The 23097-nt window shown below is 43.9% G+C and overlaps 1 protein-coding gene across 1 annotated transcript in view; it reads right to left on the bottom strand.

Annotated features, from left to right (window-relative positions):
* Positions 1 to 23097, bottom strand: part of GPR6 (G protein-coupled receptor 6) — a 68166-nt gene that overhangs the window by 17038 nt on the left and 28031 nt on the right. The window contains exon 5 of the mRNA XM_039529157.1: positions 5233 to 5352. The gene's annotated coding sequence lies outside the window, so the exon portion shown is untranslated. The remainder of the gene's footprint in view (positions 1 to 5232; positions 5353 to 23097) is intronic.

The following is a 23097-nucleotide window of genomic DNA, read 5'->3' on the forward strand; positions in this document are numbered from 1 at the left end:
GGCCCTTGCCCAAATCAAGATGGGGCCATATAGGTGCAATGCCCGCTATCTGTATAAAGTGAGTAGCAATGCTATATTAAGTATCAGGCTTTGAGCTACATTGGAAGGTGCACAAATACCATGGTGATGCGCATGGGGAAAGAATTTTAATAGACAACTTTGCTGTTAAATAATGCTTTTCATGTATAGGACCTAAAGTGCTTTACAAAAGAGCATAAACACCATTACTCACATAGAGATGCAGTGACTTGCCAAACATCACACAGCAGGTAAATGGCAGAGATGATTAGAGAATTTAGGTCTCCTGATTCCCGGCTTAGTGCCTTATCCACTGGACTACAGTGCCTTCAGAATAATATAAATCAGCAATTGGGCCATTGCCTGCACTTTGACCAACCCTACTAGAGACATGAGTTAGGGAACAATATGGAACACAATTAATGGTAATGATAAGACTAAAGAAATGCAAGATAGATCAGGGAAAGAGCAGATTAAATAATGTTTAGATAAATTAGATATATTCAAAGCAGTAAGGCCTGATGAAATTCTTACTCAAGGAACTAGCCTAAGCAGTCTTGGAACTGTTAGCAATTATCTTCAAGAACTCATGGAAGATGGGTGAGGTCTCAGAGGGTTAGAGAAGGGCAAGCATGGTACCTGTCTTTAAAAAAGGGAACAAAGACAACCCAGGAAATTATAGACCAGTCAGCCTAACTTCAGGTCTTGGAAAGATACTGAAACAAATGAGGAAACAATCAATTTGTAAGCACCTACTGGATAATAGGGTAATAAGTAATAACCAATAAGGATCTGTCAACAACAAATCATGCCAAATAGACCCACTTTCTTTCTTTGACAGCATTATTGGGCTACTGAATAAGGGGGAAACCATGGACATGATAATCCTGATTTTAGTAAGGCACTTGACACAGTCCCACGTGATATTCTCATAAGAAAACTAGGGAAATGTGGTCTAGATGAAATTAGTAGAAGGTGAGTGCATAACACATTGAAAGACTGTACTCAAAGAATAATCATCAATGGTTCACTATCAAACTGAAAAGACATATCTAGTGGGCGGGGCCGGCCAGGCGGCAAGCGCCGGCGCAGGGGCATCATGGCAGGGCGTCATTTGGGCTTGGTGGCTCTGCGCCCATGCTCTGGCCCGGCGCCGGGAGCCCGGAGGGCGCCGCCTGCGCCGGCGCGCATGCGCGCCCCCGGCCCGTCGCTTCCCGCGCTCCGCTTGAGCTCGCGCAGCGCGCAGGCGCGGGGCGGTCCTGCGCTCGGTCCCTCCGACCTGCCGCAGGGGGCGCAGCGGGAGCTCAACCACCGCGCTCCGCCCCCCCCCAGGATGCCGGAGCCGAGGGAAGAGGACGGGGCGGGGGACTGGGCGGCGGGGCGCTCGCTCGCGCGCTGGGGGGCAGTCATTTTGTAGAGCCGCCCCTGCTAGTGGGGTCCTGCAGGGGTCTGGAACTATTCAATATTTTCATTAATGACTTGGATAAAGGAATGGAGAGTATGCTTATAAAATTTGCAGGGGGCACCAAGCTGAAAGGGGTTGCAGGCACTTTGGAAGACAGGATTAGAATTCAAAACAACCTGGGCAAACTGGAGACTTGGTTTGAAATCAACAAGATGAAATTTAATAAAGAAAAGCACAAAGTACTGCACCTAGGAAGGAAACATCAAATGCACAACAATAAAATAGGGAATACCTGGCTAGATGGTAGTATGCTGAAAAGGATCTTGGGTTTATAGTGGATCACAAATTGAATATGAGCCAACAATGTGATGCAGTTGAGAAAAAGGCTAACGTCATTCCAAGGTATATTAACAGGAATGTCATGTGTAAGGCACAGGAGATAATTGGCCTCACTGTACTTGGCACTGATGAGGCCTCAGCTGGAGCATTGTGTCCAGTTCTGGGCACCACACTATAAGAAAGATGTGAACAAACTGGAGAGAGTCCAGAGAAGAGCAACAAAAATGATGAACGGTTTAGAAAACCTGACCTAGGAGGAAAGGTTTAAAAAAAAGGGGGGGGGGGGTGGCATGTTGAGTCTTGAGAAAAGAAGCCTGAAGGGAGCTGTACTAATAGTCTTCAAATATGTTAAGGACTGTTATAAAATATCTGCAGCAAAGGAAATTTAGGTTAGACATTAGGAAAAAACTTTCCAACTATAAGGATAGTTAAGCACTAAAATAGGTTTCCAAGGGAGATTGTGGAATCTCCATCACTGGAGGCTTTTAAGAACAGGTGGGACAAACACGTGTCAGGGCAGGGGTCTCAAACTCCTGGCCCACGGGCCATCTGCGGCCCAAGAACCTCCCCAGCGTGGCCCGCGGGGCTCCAGCAGTATTGGGGCTGGCTCTTGCCCTGCCGCCCCCAGGCGCTCCTCCCCCCGGTGTGTCCCCCGGGAGATTTACAATGGCCCCAGGCCCTGCCCACCACCAGCAGCACAGGGGAAAAATTGCAGCCAAGCTCCCTCCTCCTCGCCTCCTTTTCCTCCCCACCCCCCAGCATGCCGCATCCCCGGTCGTCCCCCCATCCAGTGCTTCCCACTGCCTAACAGCTGTTCAGTAGCACTTAGCACTTTCCAGGAGGGAGTGGGGAGGAATGGGTATGCGGCGTGCTCAGGGGAGGAGGTGGAGAAGAGGCAGAGCAGGGATGTGGACTTGGGGGAAGGTGGTGGAATGGGGGCAGGGCCAGGGTGGTGCAGCGGCAGGGGGTGGGTAAGCACCCACCTGGCAGAGGGGAAGTCAGTGTGGTACGGGTGAGTGGCAGGTGAGGGAGTGAAGAGGAGAGCAGTGGACAGGTGAGAGAGCAGGCAGGGAGGTGAGCTGTCAGTGGGGGACTGAGGAGGGACGCAGCAAGCCAGCGGCAGGCCAGGGGATGAGGAAGGGCATGGTGGGGGGTGGCCGAGTGGGGAGGGGTCAGGACCTGGGGCAGAGTGGGGGCGGAGCCTGGGAGGAGCAGGGGTGGACTGTGGGTAGGGCTGATGGCACCCCAATGTGTCCCAATATTTTAGTGTGGTGAACTGCTCATCCTATTGGAGCCCCAGATAAGCACCGCACTCCCCGACCCCGTCCCAGAGCCTGCATCCCTTCCCACATACCCCTTCCCACCCCCAAACTTCCTCCCAGAGCCTGCAACCCCACCCCTCCTCCTGCACCCTCACCTCCTGCCCCAGCCCAGAGCCTGCACCCCAGACTCCCTCCCCCACCCAAACTCCCTCCCAGAGCCCAACCTCTTACCCCTTCTGCATCCAAACTCCCTCCCAGAGCCTGCACTCCAATCCCCTACCCCAGACCTCCTCCTCCACCCAAACTCCCTCCTAGAGCCTTAGGTGGGGGGGTGGAGTTTAGGGGGGTGGAGCTTGGGTGGCAGGTTCTGGGTAGCATGAGTGACATTATTGGCCCGCTGGGAGGATTTCAGGACTGGACCTGGCCCTAAGGTAAATTGAGTTTGAGACCCTTGGTTTAGGAGATAGTTTGTCCTGCCTCAGTGCAGGGAGTTGGACTAGATGACCTCTGTAGGTTCCTTGTAGCCCTACATCTCTGTGATCCTATAAAAAAAAGCCATAGAGTTCATTGTCATCTAGCATAAAATAAATTTTACTTTGGGATTTTCAGCAGTTCTGTGAATTACTGCTGCTCAGGTGTTTTTTGAGGAATCGTTATTATCAAGATATATTCAAAGGGCACATTCCTCACATTGAACTACTCCTGTCACCTAGCTAACCAATCTTTGGTCACCTAGGAAACAAGCCCAAGGTGCAAGTTTGCATGTTCTGTAGGAGCTTCTAATATTAGAATGTGAATATTGGTTAGTTTACAGGTCGAAAAGAAGATCTTCAGATCCAGATTTAAACCTGTATTCTCCATACACTGCAGTATTCTTTTTCCACAATATGCCTTACACAGATGAGATGCAAATGCATCTGTTAAAAATGTAAGCTTGTTAACCTTACTCTATTGTATCAATTTGAGGGATTAGATAGTAAACTTGTGTTCCATAGCAACAAGGGGAATTAATTGTACTATATTGCTGAGGCATATTGTATGTGTGTATATAAGAATAAGAACTATTCATTATATATATATATATATATATATATATATATATATATATATATATATATATATATATATATATATATATATATATATATATAAAATGAACAGTTCTTATTCCTCAGCAAAATCCCTACAAGAATTTAAGCAGCTGCATTAGGATAATTAGGATAGCAACTGGCATGCACAAACAAAGCCACCAGAAGCATGGTACATTGATGTCATGGATTTGACTTGGACCCTCAAAATCAAGAACATTTAGAGTTAAAGATGCAACACTATTCTTTTTCCCCACCATGCTGTGCCAAGGTCTCTCAGCACATGTGATATTAGACATGGGAAAACCCTGGTCTGGTGATACCTATACCACCTTGGCACAGAGGAAGGGATTAACAATGATATTTCATGTTTGGTTCTGAATTCCTTGGCTCTGTGGGTAGAAGTCAGATGCTGAACTTTATATTGTTATCTATTTTATTCTAGTGCTATTGAAATTTAGAAAATTAAACAACTAAGATATAAAGAGCTGTGTGTTTTGGGCAATCTAAGCTTAGTCAAACATGATTCAGAGATTTCCTTAATATTTGGCAAAGTTGTTAATTATTCTCTATATACTCACAGCATACACTATATATTTGTGAAAGAATGTTAAAAATTGTTTACACTGTGTACACTGTATATTATTATTAACAACATGAATAGCATATTGTGAATTCATAGGAGGTAGCCAAAACCCTTATGAAAAAGTTACTGCTCCTATGCAATGGGCATATTAGAAATGATACCCATTTTGCTTTTTTGTAATTTAAAACATGAATATGGATTAATCCATATTTATTAAGTAAATGCCTGTAAATATTTATTTTGAAGAGTTCACTGAACTCCATTTTTAATTGAAAGAAGTCAATAGATCATTCAAAATGAGCAACTTCTAAATTATTTTGCACCCTCAAAGTAAAAAAGCTGAGCTAAATTTATTTGAAAATATTTAAAACGATTCAGGTTGAATTATTTTATGTTTGACTAGGTGCAGGAGATTTCATTTCAAAATTATAATCCTATATCAATTTTTGATCAGCAAAAAGTTTATACGCTCTTACAATTCTTCTACATGTTCAAAACCAGATGGAGTTTTGTCCAGAAGCAAATGTTTATTACCTTGATCAAACTGCAATGAGAGACTGTTTAATTCATTGCCTGCACAGAATTCAGGGACTGGTTGGGACAAACAGAAGGAGATTATCTTGAACAAAATGACACTATAAGAACAGCAAGAGCCTGTGGAAAAGAACAAAAACAAGAGTCATACTCCAGCAATCATAGAGAACAGAGGGCTCCTTAACTCCTTGTCAAGACCTGTTTGTGTTTTATGTGTCACCCTTTGTTCTGTCATCCTTTATGTCACATCCTTAGGGTCAATTTTCTGCTCGACTCTAAATCTGCTTGTCCAAATTTTGTATGTATATGGTTATGTAAGTGCAAAACTTTCCTCATGCTGCCACTAAAATGGATGGGACCATATAGCTGCATACTGTCTCAGTTGTCGTATATGTATCATACTACAGCTAAGAGGCCTCACGGTATGCCACAGTAGAGGAGGGACTCTCCATACTAGAAATCTGTCAATAGCACAGTACCTCAAAATGAAGAAACGGGCTGTTGCCATGACAGTAATGAGACTAAGTGGAGCTTTTAGGTTCCTAATGCTGCATAATGTTGGAAGGTGTGGGTAGGCCATCTAGCTTCTAAAGCTCCTTAGTAGGGGATTTTTGGGAAGTGGGAGGGCAGGATTACACTAATGCATCTCCAAAGGAGGAGAAACAGTAAGCAGTGTGCCAGCCAGCTGTAGATCCAGGAGGGCACATAGGTGACTGCTTCTGAAGACATGGGGGAGGGGTAAATGTTCAACTCGCCCCCAGAAGACTACACTAGATAATGGATAAGTGGAACCCAAGGCATGCTTTGGTGACATTTGGCAAAAGAAACCGGAGTTTAGCCAAGCTCATTGTGACTTTTGCCTGCAGTTTTATATGCAATCCCAGTGAACTAAGCCCACTGAGTTTGGTTTGCTGAAAGCATGCAAACCAAAAAGAGTAGTTTCACCCTGCTGTAGTGGTTACATGCCAGAGGTGTCAAGCTCATCGGGAGGGGAAGGCCAAATTCCCACCCAGTAAGCGTCACTCCCACCCCATCCACATTCCATCCACTAAAATGACCAATGATTAAATAGCTAGTGTTGACACTGAAGTGTCATTATTGGGCTTTAGAGCTGACACTCCAAATGGACTGATAGGGGCAGGGGAGTTCACACCTCTGAGCCACTGTTCTAGGCCGTCTACAAACTCAGGCAGACATCACTGCATTGGTTACAGGGAATGAGGCTCAGTGGGGTGGGGGTTCCGGGTGCAGGGAGGGGTGAGGCTCGGCAGGAGAGTTTGGGTGAAGATGCACAGGGGTTGGGTGGACAGGGGGATCAGCTCCCCGTACAGCGATCCCTCCCTCCACTTCCTGGCCTCATCACTCATCAGACACGGGGAGCCTGCAGCCAGACCCCCCGGCACTGACTCTCCCCATGTAACTCTCCACCCCCGAAGCCTCACCCCCTGCATCGGGAGCCCTGCACACCCAGGCCCCCACCCCACTGAGCCCCACCCACCTTCACCTGGACTCCCCTGCAGAGTCCCATTCTCCCTGCACCCAGAACTCCCCAATGAGCCCCTGTGCATCCAGATCGCTCCCACCAAGCTGCCCACACCCAGATTGTGCCAGAACCCTGGTACTCTTGAGGGAATACTGCACCAAAAATTAAAAATTCTGCATATTTTATTTGTGAAAACAACATAGTAACACTAACAATATAATCACACCATTTTCAATTATTTTGGTACTTTATTTCAAAATTGTTCTCTGCAAATAATTGAAAATAGTGTGATTATATTGTTATTGTGTATTTGTGTTATTTTCACAAATAAAATATGCAGAATTTTAAGATTTTGTGAATAGAACTTATAATGTTTTGGTGCAAAATTCCCTCAGGAGTAGTTGATTAATACACAGAGTACAGAATCAATCTACAGCAAAGAATTTTATTCTAGTATTGTTATTTGTGTACTGCTGTTTTATTGGTTACCTGAAAAAGTTGTTACAAATATAAGCATTCAGAAGTTCAAATATTTTTTCATATAATGAATAACCGATCTATAAATATATTAGATTTGGTAAAAAAAAAAATTCTGTTATTGTAACTCTCTACTCTCTCTTTTAAGATCATAATTGTTGCTAGTCAAATAATGTTGTCCATATGGTGCCTCCATTGCTCATGGTGGCTGTAATGTTTTCTAACAGTCTGAATTCATTATATTTTCCCATTCTGCAGCATCAGGAACCATATTTTATTATACTGAACAGAAATGGGAGAGCTTGAGAAATGCCCTGCTGAGCAATCTTTTTTTTTTTTTTTAAATGAAAACGAAAGACTTGGTTAGTGACAAGTGAGGGAAACTATTATAAGAAGAGGAGCATGGGAGATAAAGACAAATGTGAGGGAAAGGACAGGCTGTTTCCTGGTTGTGACAGGGACTTTCTCCTCCCTCAACTCACACCAAATAAAATAACAGCACTATGCAATTTGAACATAGATGGATCAGCAGTGCCATAAATACAGATGTGCATGTCTACCAAACAGATATTTTTCTTTTACTTTGCTAGTAAATCTTTAGCAGATTTATTGGGGTAATTGAATCACTTACAGTGGGTTTTGCACAGACTGTAGGGAGAGCTAGAGAGAGAAAAGTCCACTGACACAGATTCTCTTCCTTCTCCTCAATAAGTTAAGTATTCTCTCTCATCTGTCTGCTTATTAAATCACTTAGACATTAGTTCAGCTTGAGCTAGGCAGGCACAGTTGGTACCGCAGCACTCACTGTCTCTATACCTAACACCTGCAGCAAAGTTCTTTATTTCTGTTATCCCTACAAGTGCTCTTGACTTTGTAACAATTTGTTCTGAGAAGGAAAAAAAATGGGGCCTTCAATAGCAGAGTGTATTTCTGAAATGTATCAGAGTGCCTCTGTGTCTCAGGAATGACAAAAACCCCAAAACCCCACCTGGGGTCAAATGAGTGAAAAAAAGAAAGAGTCATGTCCTCAATTTTTTTGTTACTACCCATGAGCTAGTTCACACTCCCTATGATTTCTGCCATGTCCTAATATCTGAATTGGATTTTCTGGAGGCAGTGTTTCTTGTCTGACTGACCAAAACACACTGTTTCTGGTGGGGTAGGTTGCTCGCTCTCTCTCTCTCCCCTTGTCTCTAATTGCTCCTGTTTTCTGTTCTCTTGATCGCTCTCATTTTTTGTATTGTTCTCTATACTTCCCAGCGTCCCTCTTGTCTTTTTATTCCCCTCAGACCATTGCCAGCCTTGTCTGGCCCCCTCTTCTACTGACCCCAAGTGCTTCTTCTAGCTTTTATGGGGAGGTAATTCATGCAGTGTTCTGGAGCTGAGTGGAGGTGGAGTGAGTTTATGAAGTAATTTATGGTCTAGAAAAGTCCAGCCAAGTATGCCTTTGCTGCCATTACGGCCGAGAAGAAGTAGTTTCATTCTTTGCTCACTGCCTAGTGAAAGCCAGCACCTGGAAGAGGAAAAGCGGCTGGAAGCTGAACCCAAAAAAGGCTGAGGCAACGCTAGTAAGAAAATGGAAGCCCTTCAAATAACATGGTCTCCTTCACAACATATCCCACTAGTGAGGGCAGCTGCCTTTAGGCTTCAGTTGGTCTGCAGCTTTGTGGTCCTTTTAGACTTCACACTGCCATTAGGTGCACAAATAGTCATGGCACAAAAAAATCTCTCACTCCTCTCTGAAACTGGATATAAAATTACACCCTATCCTGTCAGACACGGATCTAAGAGTTGTGACCTCTAGGCTTGATTATTGTGACTGTCTGGTATTTCTAATAATGAAAACACACACACACACACAGCCCCAATGAGTACAAAATGCCTGTCTACTTAGCAGCACAAGTTGCCAAGAACACATCTGTCCGGTGCTCTGCTCTGTACTGGCTCTGGTTGAATGCAGAAATCAGTTCAAATCTCTGTCCAGATATTCAAAGCTTTCCATGGGATTAGACACAGCTACCTGAGACATTGCTTCAACATGCTATACACAACCACTACATTCCACTGGAAAACTGAAACTGCTGACCAAAGAGGAGCCAGAACTCCCATGACATCTGGATTCCATCTCTGGAACTCACTCTTTCAACAGACTATGGACCTCAGCATTTTCAGAATTAAATGCAAAACTCATTTTCCCACTTAGCTTTCCTTATTAAGTTCCTCGCTTGCAAACATGCACATAGACACACCACATCCCCATTCACCCACACACATGAGCTTACTCCCACCCTCTATAAACTAGTCAAGCTTCATACATGAAGGGAAGGATGCAAGATTGTTATCATTATTTCCTTTTTTTAAAATATTTGGCAGGTGCTAGCATAAAATGATGATGGGGGCTATATAAATGCAGTTAGATCGAAAATAATTCTAGAGTCTAACACTTGCAGCATCCCCAGTATGTGACACCTAACACTGGTAGCACTTGTTAGGCTGAACATGAGAAATCCTACTGCTACTCTCCATGTTGTTTGATGGGTTAGAATTGGTGCAACCTCAGTCTGGGATTGCAGATCCAGGAAGCAATCATACAGACTGAAATTAATCTTCAATAGTATCACCCATTTTCTCAGGTTACGATTCATTCAGTAATGAAGCTGCTCTACATCAGTTGTTCTTTTGCCGGACAGTAGCCCTGCAATATTACACACACTATGCTAGCAGCAGAAATATGCCTCTTTTTCTAAGTGAGCTTCTGTTAATATTCCAAGACTGCAACAGCCTGTAAGAAAAGTACCTACCATAGTAACAATAACATTTTATTTTCATTATCTTGCTGCCTAGATGCAATAGTGATTGATGCCCATAGAATGTTTGACACTGAGGCTGAACTGTACATGAGACTAGGAGCCTGTGTCAGTGATCCAGGAAGGTAGGGTATAGAACAGGAAAGAAAATATAGACAATGGCAATGACAGGCTATGTTTGTGGTGAATTAACCTCTCCGTGTTAATGTGAATGCAGGAAAATGTTATGCATTTTTTCCTCAGAATCTCTGCAGCGAGCTGAAAGTGATGATGCATAAAATTAAAAATTCCTTGCCAGTGGACTGAGAACAGAGACAGTGCTTTACATTTACATCCATTCTGCGCCATTTCCTGTGTGCTGACTGCCTGTGGAAAGAGGGCTAAAGTGACATGGCATTTCAGATTGTATGTTGCATGGTCAGAAGATAAGAAGTGTCAATAATATTGGGCTTTGACAGAAAATAAAAAAGGAAAGGGAAAAGAGGCATGTAAATATGTGTTCCACATTTATTTACTTAATTGGAAACAAGTAAAAGATATTTATCTAAAGGCTTTAGGCACCCTGACTTTTCATTACAATCACATCTACAGCATCATCAAAACCAGCTACAGACTTGCATCCAATCCCTCACAACATCAAAACACCCTGTCAGCAAAACAAAACAAAGATGCCCCCAATCTCATTGTGCCCAACACCAGCAGAAATCTCAAAACTCACTGAAACTCTCCACACCCTCAGACCCCCCGCCCCATGAACACTACTCAAAAAGGCAGGCTTTGTCATAAGCCCTGAAAGACAAGAAATCCAGGCAATTTCAGCCAAGGTTGAGGGAGATGATTTTCAGAGTTATGGGGACCTCATAGAGCAACCCCCTCTTTTATAAACTGATGTGGCACCAACTTAAGTACCTCTACTAGGGTGACCAGACAGCAAATGTGAAAAATCGGGATGGGGGTGGGGGGTAATAGGAGCCTATATAAGAAAAAGACCCCAAAATCGGGACTGTCCCTATAAAATCGGGACATCTGGTCACCCTAACTTCTACTGATAACTATAACAACATGGCATGGGTGAAAAGCTGTCTCTTACGTAGGCTCTGTAGTAAGTGCAGGCCCTGATAAAGGCCTGGTATGAGGCCTGAGGCCTAAACTAAAGTAATGGTCAAGACTTTGCTAACATAAAGCAAAGTTAAGCTGTGAGCCAGAGGCAGGCCCTGCTCACAGAAGCAAGGAAAGGGCTGATGCTGCAAGAAGATACGTACCTAAAAGGTACGGAACACTAGATATCAGAACATTCACATACTTGCACATTCCACACAGATAACAAAGAACAGGCTGGCCCATCCCAATGACAGGGGCAAAAGGGTAATATGATGGATAGAGTTGTTTTGATCGAACCAACATGTACAAGGTAGAAGGCGGCACCTAAATACATAGAAAGGTTGAACCTTGCTGCGTAGAGGGGTGGCCCCTCAATACGTCAGGTGTGATGTGTAACTTGTTTGTACCTGTGTATAAGAATGTACCCCTGGGGCGGTGTCTTTGTCCAGCCGAGGGGGCAGTGGAAAGTCCCGCCACTGACTGAGCTGAGTCCATTGCCAAGAGGCATTTTGTCACAGTACGCCCGGTAGACTAAGTAATCTACGGAGACCCTGCAAGGGTGTCCGAGGTCGCAATAAACCTAGCCGACGTGACTTTGCATCTTACTGGACTCTGTGGTTATTGGGGGTTCTCGTCGGGTCTGCTGTGTCAGCTATCTGCAGAGCTGGGGCAGCACACAAAGGGAACTCACGCACGCAGCCGAGTAATATCAACAAGGAGAAAGCAGAGCGCCATACCGGTACAACTCTGACAACAGGCTCCAAGTCATTTAGGGCTTTATAGGTTAAAATGGGTGGGCAAACTGTGGGCTGCGTCCAGCCTGTCACAGCTTTTAATCTGGCCCTTGAGCTCCACTGCCCCACTCCAGCTGGGGAGCGGGGCCAGGGGCTTACCCCGCTCTGGCACTCCAGCAAGTCCCCACGCCCTGCTCCCCGGCAGGAGCATCAGGTGGGCGGAGTGGGACAAGCCCGCAACCCCACTCCCTGGCCGAAGCGCCAGAGCGGGGCAATGAACTCGAGGGCCGGATTAAAAGTTTATTTGAATATCTTTTCTTCAGAATTAAATTGATTAACAACAACATTTCTTAATTATGGTTTGCTTTGAAGCTAAAATAGTTTGAATATATTTTGGTTATTGCCACGGTCAAATGGAGAAACACCGATGATTTAACAGAGCTAATTACAGATCGTAAAGAAGTCAGCAGTAAACGTGAAAACTACACTTTTATGTAGTGCACTACACTGAAAAATTTTCGCTAACATACAATTTGTGTTCAGACAGGAGCAAAATTGTGTGGTAAAAATCAACAAACAGCTCAGTAATGTAATTTTCTAACAGTGTATCGTTCAACAGAATCGTTTTAATGGTGTTAATTTTGAAACAAGTGTGTGTTGTCCCTGTTTGAACATGAATTGTTAATTTTATGAGCATTCATGGCCCGCCATACAATTTCCATAGCAAGATGTGGCCCTCGGGCCAAAAAGTTTACCCACCCCTGGAATCAACACTTAAACCTTCTCCCAGAAACCAACTAGCAGCCTATGCATATCACGGAGACCTGATGTCATGTGCTCCTGGCAAGATGCATTGCTTAAAAAAAATCAAACAATAAAGCAAACAGTGCAACATGTGGCTATTTATCTCCAACTTCTGAATGGATTTAAGTATGACTGTATTCACATTGCATTAATCTAGTCTTGCTGTGATAAAAGAATGGATTAGGGTAGCATGAGCTATATGTATCTGAAAGAAATAGTTGCAAATTCTTGACCAGACACAGGTGGAAAAAAAGCAGTCAGTGCGGTCATTGCTACTATAGCAGGGGTCGGCAACCTTTCAGAAGTGGTGTACTGAGTCTTCATTTATTCACTCTAATTTAAGGTTTGGCATGCCAGTAATACATTTTAACATTTTTTAGAAGGTCTGTCTCTATAACTCTCTATATTATATAACTAATCTATTGTCGTATGTAAAGTAAACAAGGTTTTCAAAATGTTTAAGATGCTTCATTTAAAATTAAATTAAAATGCTGATCTTACGCCGCCGGCCTACTCAGCCCGCTGCTGGCCTGGGGTTCTGTTCACCTAGGCCAGCAGTGGGCTGAGCGGGACCGGCGGCTGGGACCCCAGACCAGCAGTAGGCTGAGGCGCTCAGCCCACTGCCGGTCTGGGGTCCCGGCCCTGCCAACATTGAGTGGGTACCTACCTTCTCCCTGGTTCTGGTCCATTCTCTTCCTCTCTCTCTGCACTGAGTTCAGGGTGGGAGTGCACTGAGCACAGTGCTGGGGGTGAAGGAGCAGGCTGGGGGTTGGGGTGTAGGGTCTTGCCATGAGCTAGAATGAGGAACAGGGCTCAGGGTTGGGGCAGGAGGTTTGGGTGTGGAGCGCTTACCTGGGCAGCTCCCATTTGGTGTGAGGGATGCAGGTGGGAATGTGGTGGTGGTGGTGCAGGAGCTTCCGTTCGGTGCTCAGGGTGGGGGTGGGGATGTGGGAGGTGAAAGAGTCAGGGCAGGGGGATTGGGGGCATGTGAGGAGGGCGCAGAAGTCAGGGCAGAGGGCTGGGTGTGTGTGAAGGGGGTGCAGGAGTCAAGGCATGGAGCGTGGGGAGCTGGGTATGTGTGAGGGTGCCGGAGTCAGGGCTGGGGTCGTGGGTGGATGCAGGGGTCAGGGTAGGGGGCTGTGTGTGTGTGAGGGGGGTGCAGGGGACAGGGCTGGCAGGTGTAAGGGGTTCAGGAGTCAGGGCCGGGGGCTGGGGCTGGAGTCATGGGGATGCTCCCAGCCCCCTGCCCTGAGCAGCTCACGGCAGGGGGCTGGAGGGGATGTTGCCCTGATTCCACCCTCCTTCTCCAAGGCCTCATCCCTGCCTCTTCTCCGGAGCAGCAAGCACGCTGAGTCTGCGGTTCTGGCTCTGCTTTTCCCCGTCTCTCTCCAGGGCCATCAGCTGTTCGGTTGCAGGGAGGGAGAGGAGGAGAGGCAGGAACCCAGCACACTGGGGGAAAAGTTGGGGAAGGAGGGAGCTTGGCTGCCGGTGGAGGCTGCCCTGCAGCAGCAGCCAACAGGACCAAGCTTCTGTCCCCTGCCCCTGCAGGAGAGAGCGGTGGGTGGAGAAGAGCAGGCTGGGCCAGGCAGGATTTTTAATGGCACGCTGCTGCCTGCCCGGGTCCTGGCCGCCAGCCCCACCCAGCCCGCTGCCGGTCTGGGTTTGGCAGTGGGCTGAGCGGAGCCAGCAGCCGGGACCCTGGCAGGCAGCTGCGTGCCATTAAAAATCAGCTCGCGTGCTGTCTTTGGCACACGTGCCATAGGTTGCCAACCCCTGTACTATAGGATCAATAAATGAGATTTAACTAATTTACATTTATCCATGCTCCCAGATACAGAAAGAGAAACCATATGGGTCATCAAAACGTCTACCTTATAAAATATATTTTATTCAGTTACCCCTCTGCTAAACCCAATAACTTGTGTTTCACAAAAGCATATCTTCCAGAAAAGCATCCTGTCTTGATATGACATCAAGATAGAGAAAATTCACCAGTTCTCTTAGTAGTTTGGTCCAGTAGTTAATCACCATCATTGTTAAAAGTGTGGGTCTAATTTCTAATTTTAATTTGTTTAGCTTCATCTCCCATCCAGTTGTACCTACTATGCAGTTCTCTGCTAGATTAAAGAGCCCTTTAGGAATCTGTATTTTCTCCCCGCGAAGGTACTTATAAACTATCATCAAGTCCCCTCTCAAACTATTTTTTTGTTAGGCTAAACATTCAATTTCCATTTCCTCCATGTAATTAAAGAGGGTCATAGTTCCAGGAGTCAAAATTGCATAAAGTAATTCACTGCTCTGCATTTGTTGTAGTAAAGTCTCTCCCCCTCTAGTGACAAAGTGACAGGGACAATTATCCATCTACTGTTGAGGTGCATATCAAAATAATTATGTCCCCTGGTATGGGAATATAAGTCACAGTAACATAGGCACAAGCTAAAATCTTACAATTATCATAATAAAAATCAGATAGCCATTGTTTATAGTCATATTCATAGTCTGTTCCACAAAAGTTAACAGATGAAATCCTGACTCATTGAAAGCAATGGTCAAACTACCACTGACTTCAAAGGGATTTCTTCCAACTGAATTTGAGCTGTCTTGTGAAAATAATTTTCCGGTCTCCTCAGGTGTAGCAGAAACATAATTCCACAGGCAAAAACATCTTAATTCCATTATGAATCTCTAATCCCATCTGCCAAACTACATGTGCAGATAGTGAGGAGCACAGGTCAGATTTAACTTTTACTCAGTTCTGATAGTCACAGTTTGTCATTTATTCCTGGCATCACACAGCAAAATGGAATTTCCTCTGATCACAGCCATTTTGCTCAGACTACCCTCAATCCCTTTATTTTTATGTTTACTTTTATTTTATAAAACATATACGGATAACAAACAAACCGTTTGTATGATCCACAGGTATTGAAGGACAACATGCTAGGTTTGGGTGCAGAAAGAATTAAACCTAATGGATGAATAATAACAATGATACTTAATACTTACATTGTATGTTCAAAGCACTTTACAACCATTGACCTATTTAAAGGACATCCATTTCCAGAGTTCTAATTAGGTTATATTCATTTATTTGAATTTCTCAAATGTACTAATCAGCAGTCTATTAACGCAAATATGTAAAATTAAAAAGCATAATTATGAAAAAATTACAAATTGACCTAGATCCCATCCATTTTGACTGTAAAAAGCGTTTGAAATTTCCTCAGTGAGAACATAAGAACGGCCATACTGGGTCAGACCAAAGGTCCATCCAACCCAGTATCCTGTTTACCGACAGTGGCCAATGCCAGGTGCCCCAGAAGGAGTGAACCTAACAGGTAATGATCAAGTGATCTCTCTCCTGCCATCCATCTCCATCCTCTGACAAACAGAGGCTAGGGACACCATTCCTTACCCATCCTGGCTAATAGCCATTAATGGACTTAACCTCCATGAATTTATCCAGTTCTCTTTTAAACCTTGTTATAGTCCTAGACTTCACAACCTCCTCAGGCAAGGAGTTCCACAAGTTGACTGGGCACTGTGTGAAGAAGAACTTCCTTGTATTTGTTTTAAACCTGCTGCCCATTAATTTCATTTGGTGGCCCCTAGTTCTTGTATTATGGGAATAAGTAAATAACTTTTCCTTATCCACTTTCTCCACATCACTCATGATATTATATACCTCTATCATATTCCACACACCCCCTTAGTCTCCTCTTTTCCAAGCTGAAAAATCCTAGCCTCCTTAATCTCTCCTCATATGGGACCCGTTCCAAACCCATAATCATTTTAGTTGCCCTTCTCTGAACCTTTTCTAGTGCCAGTATATCTTTATTGAGATGAGACCACATCTGTACGCAGCATTCAAGATGTGGATGTACCATCGATTTATATAAGGGCAATAATTTATTCTCTATCCCTTTTTGAATGATTCCTAACATCCTGTTTGCTTTTTTGACTGCCGCTGCACACTGCGTGGATGTCTTCAGAGAACTATCCACGATGACTCCAAGATCTTTTTCCTGATTCGTTGTAGCTAAATTAGCCCCCATCATATTGTATGTATAATTGGGGTTATTTTTTCTAATGTGCATTATTTTACATTTATCCACATTAAATTTCATTTGCCATTTTGTTGCCCAATCACTTAGTTTTGTGAGATCTTTTTGAAATTCTTCACAGTCTGCTTTGGTCTTAACTATCTTGAGCAGTTTAGTATCATCTGCAAACTTTGCCACCTCACTGTTTACCCCTTTCTCCAGATCATTTATGAATAAGTTGAATAGGATTGGTCCTAGGACTGACCCCTGGGGAACACCACTAGTTACCCCTCTCCATTCTGAGAATTTACCATTTATTCCTCCCTTTTGTTCCCTGTCTTTTAACCAGTTCTCAATCCATGAAAGGACCTTCCCTTTTATCCTGTGACAACTTAATTTACGTAAGAGCCTTTGGTGAGGGACCTTGTCAAAGGCTTTCTGGAAATCTAAGTACACTATGTCCTCTGGATCCCCCTTGTCCACACGTTTATTGACCCCTTCAAAGAACTCTAATAGATTAATAAGACACCATTTCCCTTTACAGAAACCATGTTGACTTTTGCCCAACAATTTATGTTCTTCTATGAGTCTGACAATTTTATTCTTTACTATTGTTTCAAATAATTTGCCTGGTACTGATGTTAGATTTACCGGTCGGTAATTGCCAGGATCACCTCTAGAGCCCTTTTTAAATATTGGCGTTACATTAGCTCTCTTCCAGTCATTGGGTACAGAAGCTGATTTAAAGGACAGGTTACAAACCATAGTTAATAGTTCCGCAACTTCACATTTGAGTTCTTTCAGAACTCTTGGGTGAATGCCATCTGGTCCCAGTGACTTGTTAATGTTAATTTTATCAATTAATTCCAAAACCTCCTCTAGTGACACTTTAATCTGTGACAGTTCCTCAGATTTGTCACCTACAAAAGCCGGCTCAGTTTTGGGAATCTCCCTAACATCCTCAGCCATGAAGACTGAAGCAAAGAATCCATTTAGTTTCTCCGCAATGATGTTATCGTCTTTAAGTGCTCCTTTTGTATCTCGATCATCCAGGGGCCCCACTGGTTGTTTAGTAGGCTTCCTGCTTCTGATGTACTTAAAAAACATTTTTTTATTACCTTTTGAGTTTTTGGCTAGCCATTCTTCAAACTTCTTTCGCTTTTCTTATTACATTTTTACACTTAATTTGGCAGTGTTTATGCTCCTTTCTATTTACCTCACTAGGATTTGACTTCCACTTTTTAAAAGATGCCTTTTTCATGTCTCACTGCTTCTTTTACATGGTTGTTACGTCACAGTGGCCCTTTTTTAGTTCTTGTATTGTGTTTCTTAATTTGGGGTATACATTTAAGTTGGGCATCTATTATGGTGTTTTAAAAAAGCACCCATGCAGCTTCCAGGGATTTCACTTTAGTCACTGTACCTTTTAATTTCTGTTTAACTAACCCCCTCATGTTTGCATAGTTCCCCTTTTTGAAATTAAATGCCACAGTGTGTTGGGCTGTTGAGATGTTCTTCCCACCATAGGGATGTTAAATGTTATTATATTATGGTCACTATTTCCAAGAGGTCCTGTTATAGTTACCTCTTGGACCAGCTCCTGCGCTCCACTCAGGACTAAATCAAGAGTTGCCTCTCCCCTTGTGGGTTCCCGTACCAGCTGCTCCAAGAAGCAGTCATTTAAAGTATCGAGAAATTTTGTCTCTGCATTTCGTCCTGAGGTGACATGTTCCCAGTCAATCTGGGGATAATTGAAATCCCACACTATTATTTAGTTCTTAATTTTGATAGCCTCTCTAATTTCCCTTAACATTTCACCATCACTATCACTGTCCTGGTCAGGTGGTCGATAATAGATCCCTAATGTTATATTCTTATTAGAGCATGAAATTACTATCCATAGAGATTCTATGGAACACATGGATTCACTTAAGATTTTTACTTCATTTGATTCTACATTTTCTTTCACATATAGTGCCATTCCCCCACCCACCCCCAGCACAACCTGTTCTGTCCTTCCGATATACTTTGTACCCCAGAATGATTGTGTCCCATTGATTGTCCTCAGTCCACCAGGTTTCTGTGATGCCTATTATATCAATATCCTCCTTTATTACAAGGCACTCTAGTTCACCCATCTTATTATTTAGACTTCTAGCATTTGTGTACAAGCACTTTAAAAACTTGTCACTGTTTATTTGTCTGCCCTTTTCTGATGTGTCCGATTCTTTATGTGAATGTTTCTCGTCTGATCTGGCCCTTACATTATCCTCTTCTATCCTCTGCTCCTGACTATAACCTAGAGAATCTCTATCAATACTCTCTCCTCTAAGAGATGTCTCTGTGCGATCCACATGCTCCTCTGCAGTCGGCTTTCCCCCATCTCCTAGTTTAAAAACTGCTCTACAACCTTTTTAATGTTAAGTGCCAGCAGTCTAGTTCCACTTTGGTTTAGGTGGAGCCCATCTCTCCTGTATAGGCTCCCTCCATCCCAAAATTTTCCCCCGTTCCTAATGAATCTAAACCCCTCCTCTCTACACCATCGTCTCATCCACGCATTGAGACTCTGAAGCTCTGCCTGCCTACCTGGCCCTGTGCGTGGAACTGGGAGCATTTCTGAGAATGCCACCATAGAGGTCCTGGATTTCAGTCTCTTCCCTAGCAGCCTAAATTTGGCCTCCAGGATGTCTCTTCTACCCTTCCCTATGTCATTGGTACCTACATGTACCATGACCACCGGCTCCTCCCCAGCACTACACATAAGTTTACCAGATGTCTCAAGAGATCCGCAACCTTCGCACCAGGCAGGCAAGTCACCATACAGTTCTCCCGGTCATCACAGACCCAGCTATCTATGTTTCTAATGATCGAATCTCCCATTACTAACACCTGCCTTTTCCTAGTAACTGGAGTTCCCTCCCCTGGAGAGGTAACCTCAGTGCGAGAGGATACCCTAACACCATCTGGAAGGAGGGTCCCAACTATGGGAAGGTTTCCCTCTGCTCCCGTTGACTGCTCTGCTTCCCTGGGCCTTTCATCCTCCTCAACAGCACAGGGACTGTCTGACCAGAGGTGGGACAATTCTACAGTGTCCCAGAAAGCCTCATCAACATACCTCTCTGCCTCCCTTACCTCCTCCAGTTCCGCCACCCTGGCCTCCAAAGCCCATATGTGATCTCCAAGGGCCAAGAGCTCCTTGCATCAAATGCACACATATGCCACCCTCCCACAGGGCAGGTAATCTTACATGCTGCACTCAGCGCAATAAACTGGATAGCCCCCACTCTGCTGCTGGGCTTCTGCCTGCATTGTCTCCTGCAGCTACCTAGTTAATGAAAGATGTTTTGAATGTAGTTTAGTTTACAGGTTTTAAAGAACAACAAGTGAACCTTGCCCCCTTCCCACTCCCCTTCCAAACTCCCTTGCGAAACTCCGTTAGCAGCCCCTGTTCGCTTGCACACTTCTTTATAAAGCCCTGGCCTTCTTGATAGCCCTGCTCACTGACTAAGGCTCAGACAATTAACAGAAGCTTCTAGCTTTCAAATCTTACTTTGAAGCTCACAGCTTCCAACTGCCAGCCACAGCACATGGTCCTTCAACCAACCAACCAACCAGACAGACAAACACAAGCTCAGCTCACAGCAAGTAACCCCCAAACACAAACTACAGACAGCCACTTACTCCAAGGGTGCTGTATTTGCTCCTCCTTCACCTGGAGAACTCCCTTGCAAAGCTCTGTTAGCAGCCCCTGTTCGCAAAAAGAAATGTTCATGAGCTGTATATCCCCTACATATGACAAGAGTGCTATATGTCTTTGCATTGGACATGGAAATCCATTTGAACTCTTTATCATAAATGTGGGATGACTTCCATGAGACACTTTGGGCCAGATTCTCAGATGTGCTTACTATACATTGTATACCACTGAAGGGTGGGGGCGGGGGGGAACTCCAGGAAGTGGCTTCTGGCTCTGTGGTTCTGGCATAGTTTGGAGCAGCCATTTGACTAATCTAAACTATGTCAGCTGTCAACAGCCCCCACCCCACCCCACCCCTCCTGGGCCTTTGGAGCAACTGGAGATTACCACGGATCAGAAGTGCTCCAAACTGCACTCTTGTCTTCCTAACTATGATCTTTAAATCAGGATAGGAGAGGGGAATCATCAGCTGGCTCACTGTCCCTCTGTGCCACAGGACTGAAATTGTTTTAATGACTGCAAGTAGGGGAGAGAGATGAGATCTTCCTTGGCATCATACAGAAAGTTTGTGTGCTCTCTAAGTAAAGACATTAGTGAAAGGAATCGTTTATGTAGAAAAACATATCCTATATAAAGTTTAATAACTTTTATTAATACAAATTGTCTGAAATGTGTTTCATCATGATGATCTTTAAAATAACTTTCTTTTATCAAGCTGAAGATTGCAGAGATAAGCTGTTTGACTTACAGCCCAATTCCAAAACAGAAACATTACTGAAAATCATAGAATCATAGGACTGAAAGGGACCTCAAGAAGTCATCTAGCCCACTCCCCAGCACTCCCAGTAGAACTAAGTATTATCTAGACCATTCCTGACAGGTATTTGTCTAACCTGCTCTTAAAAATCTCCAATGATGGAGATTCCACCACCTCCCTAGGCAATTCATTCCAGTGCTTAACCACCCTGGCAGTTAGGAAGTTTTTCCTATTGTCCAACCTAAACCTCTGTTGCTGCAATTTAAGCCCATTGCTTCTTGTCCTATTCTCAGAGGTTAAGAAGAACAATTTTTCTCCCTCCTCCTTGTAACAATCTTTTATGTACTTGAAAACTGTTATGTCCCCTCTCAGTCTTCTCTTTTTCAGACTAAACAAACCCATTTTTTTTCCAATCTTCCCTCATAGGTCATGTGGCTTTCTAGACCTTTAATCATTTTTGTTACTCTTCTCTGGACTTTCTCCAACTTGCCCACATCTTTCCTGAAATGTGGCACCCAGAATTGGACACAATACTCCAGTTGAGGCCTAATCAGTGCAGAATAGAGCGGAAGAATTATTTCTCGTGTCTTGCTTACAACACACCTACTAATAGATCCCAGAATGTTGTTTGCTTTTTTTGCCACAGTGTTACACTGTTGACTCATATTTAGCTTGTGGTCCAGTATGACACCCAGATCCCTTTCTGCAGTACTCCTTCCTAAGCAGTCATTTCTCATTTTGTATGTGTGCAACTGATTGTTCCTTCCTAAGTGGAGCACTTTGCATTTGTCCTTATTTAATTTCATCCTGTTTACTTCAGACCATTTCTCCAGTTTGTCCAGAGCATTTTGAATTATAATCCTATTGCCAAAGCACTTGCAACCCCTCCCAGCTTGGTATCGTCCACAAACTTTATAAGTATACTCTCTATGCCATTATCTAAATAATTGATTAAGACATTGAATGGAACCAGACCCAGAACTGATACCTGCGGGACTCCACTTGTTATGCCCTTCCAGCATGACTGTGAACCACTGATAACTACTTTCTGGGAATGGTTTTCCAATCAGTTATGCACCTATCTTATAGTAGCTCCATCTAAGTTGCATTTCCCTAGGTTGTTTATGAGTTTGTGAGACAGTATCAAAAACTTTACTAAAGTCAAGATATACCATGTCTGCTGCTTGCCCAACTGACAAGGCTTGTTACCCTGTCAAAGAAAGCTCTCAGGTTGGTTTGACATGATTTGTTCTTGACAAATCCATGCTGACTGTTACTTATCACCTTATTATCTTATAGATGCTTGCAAACTGATTGCTTAATTATTTGTCACATTATTTTTCCAGGTACAGAAGTTAAACTGACTGTTCTGTAAAAGCCTTGTTCCTCAGAAGGAACTGGAGGTGATGAAACTGAACATGAAGTTGTATTTATTTTTAATTTTGCTGATGAAAGAATATTGAGTGACTGTTGCTAGGGTTCTTTTTTCAATCAGCAATTTTTATAGCATTTTTATATTGAACTTTCCAAAAACTGGTGACAGTGTCATCTCAAGATCTGTTTACTCAGGTAAGACCATGCCAGCTTCCTCAAAAGTGATCTCATCCATCCAGATTTTTGGTATTTTTTGGAGGGGAGAGGGATTCGCAGACTTGTATGCAAACACTGAATACTCTTAAAATTGCTGATTTAAATGTGACTTTTTCAAAACTGACACTCATTAAGGATAACCCAATCTGAACGAGACTGGACCGAGTTGCATGCCTCCAAGGTAGGCTTCATACCTGATTTGACTGAAGACCTCGGAGAGAGGTGCTGCAAGGTTAAGTAAGCAAAGTTTACAAACAAGACGAATCCAGGGTAAGACAGGGAAGCCCTGCCATTCAGGTCAACAAGACATTTGAATAAATGCACTAAATGCTCCAGTAACAACTATGTGGGTAAAACCAACCAACCAACCAA

The sequence above is a fragment of the Mauremys reevesii genome, linkage group 3, assembly GCF_016161935.1.
Source record: "Mauremys reevesii isolate NIE-2019 linkage group 3, ASM1616193v1, whole genome shotgun sequence".
Lineage (NCBI taxonomy): Eukaryota > Metazoa > Chordata > Testudines > Geoemydidae > Mauremys > Mauremys reevesii.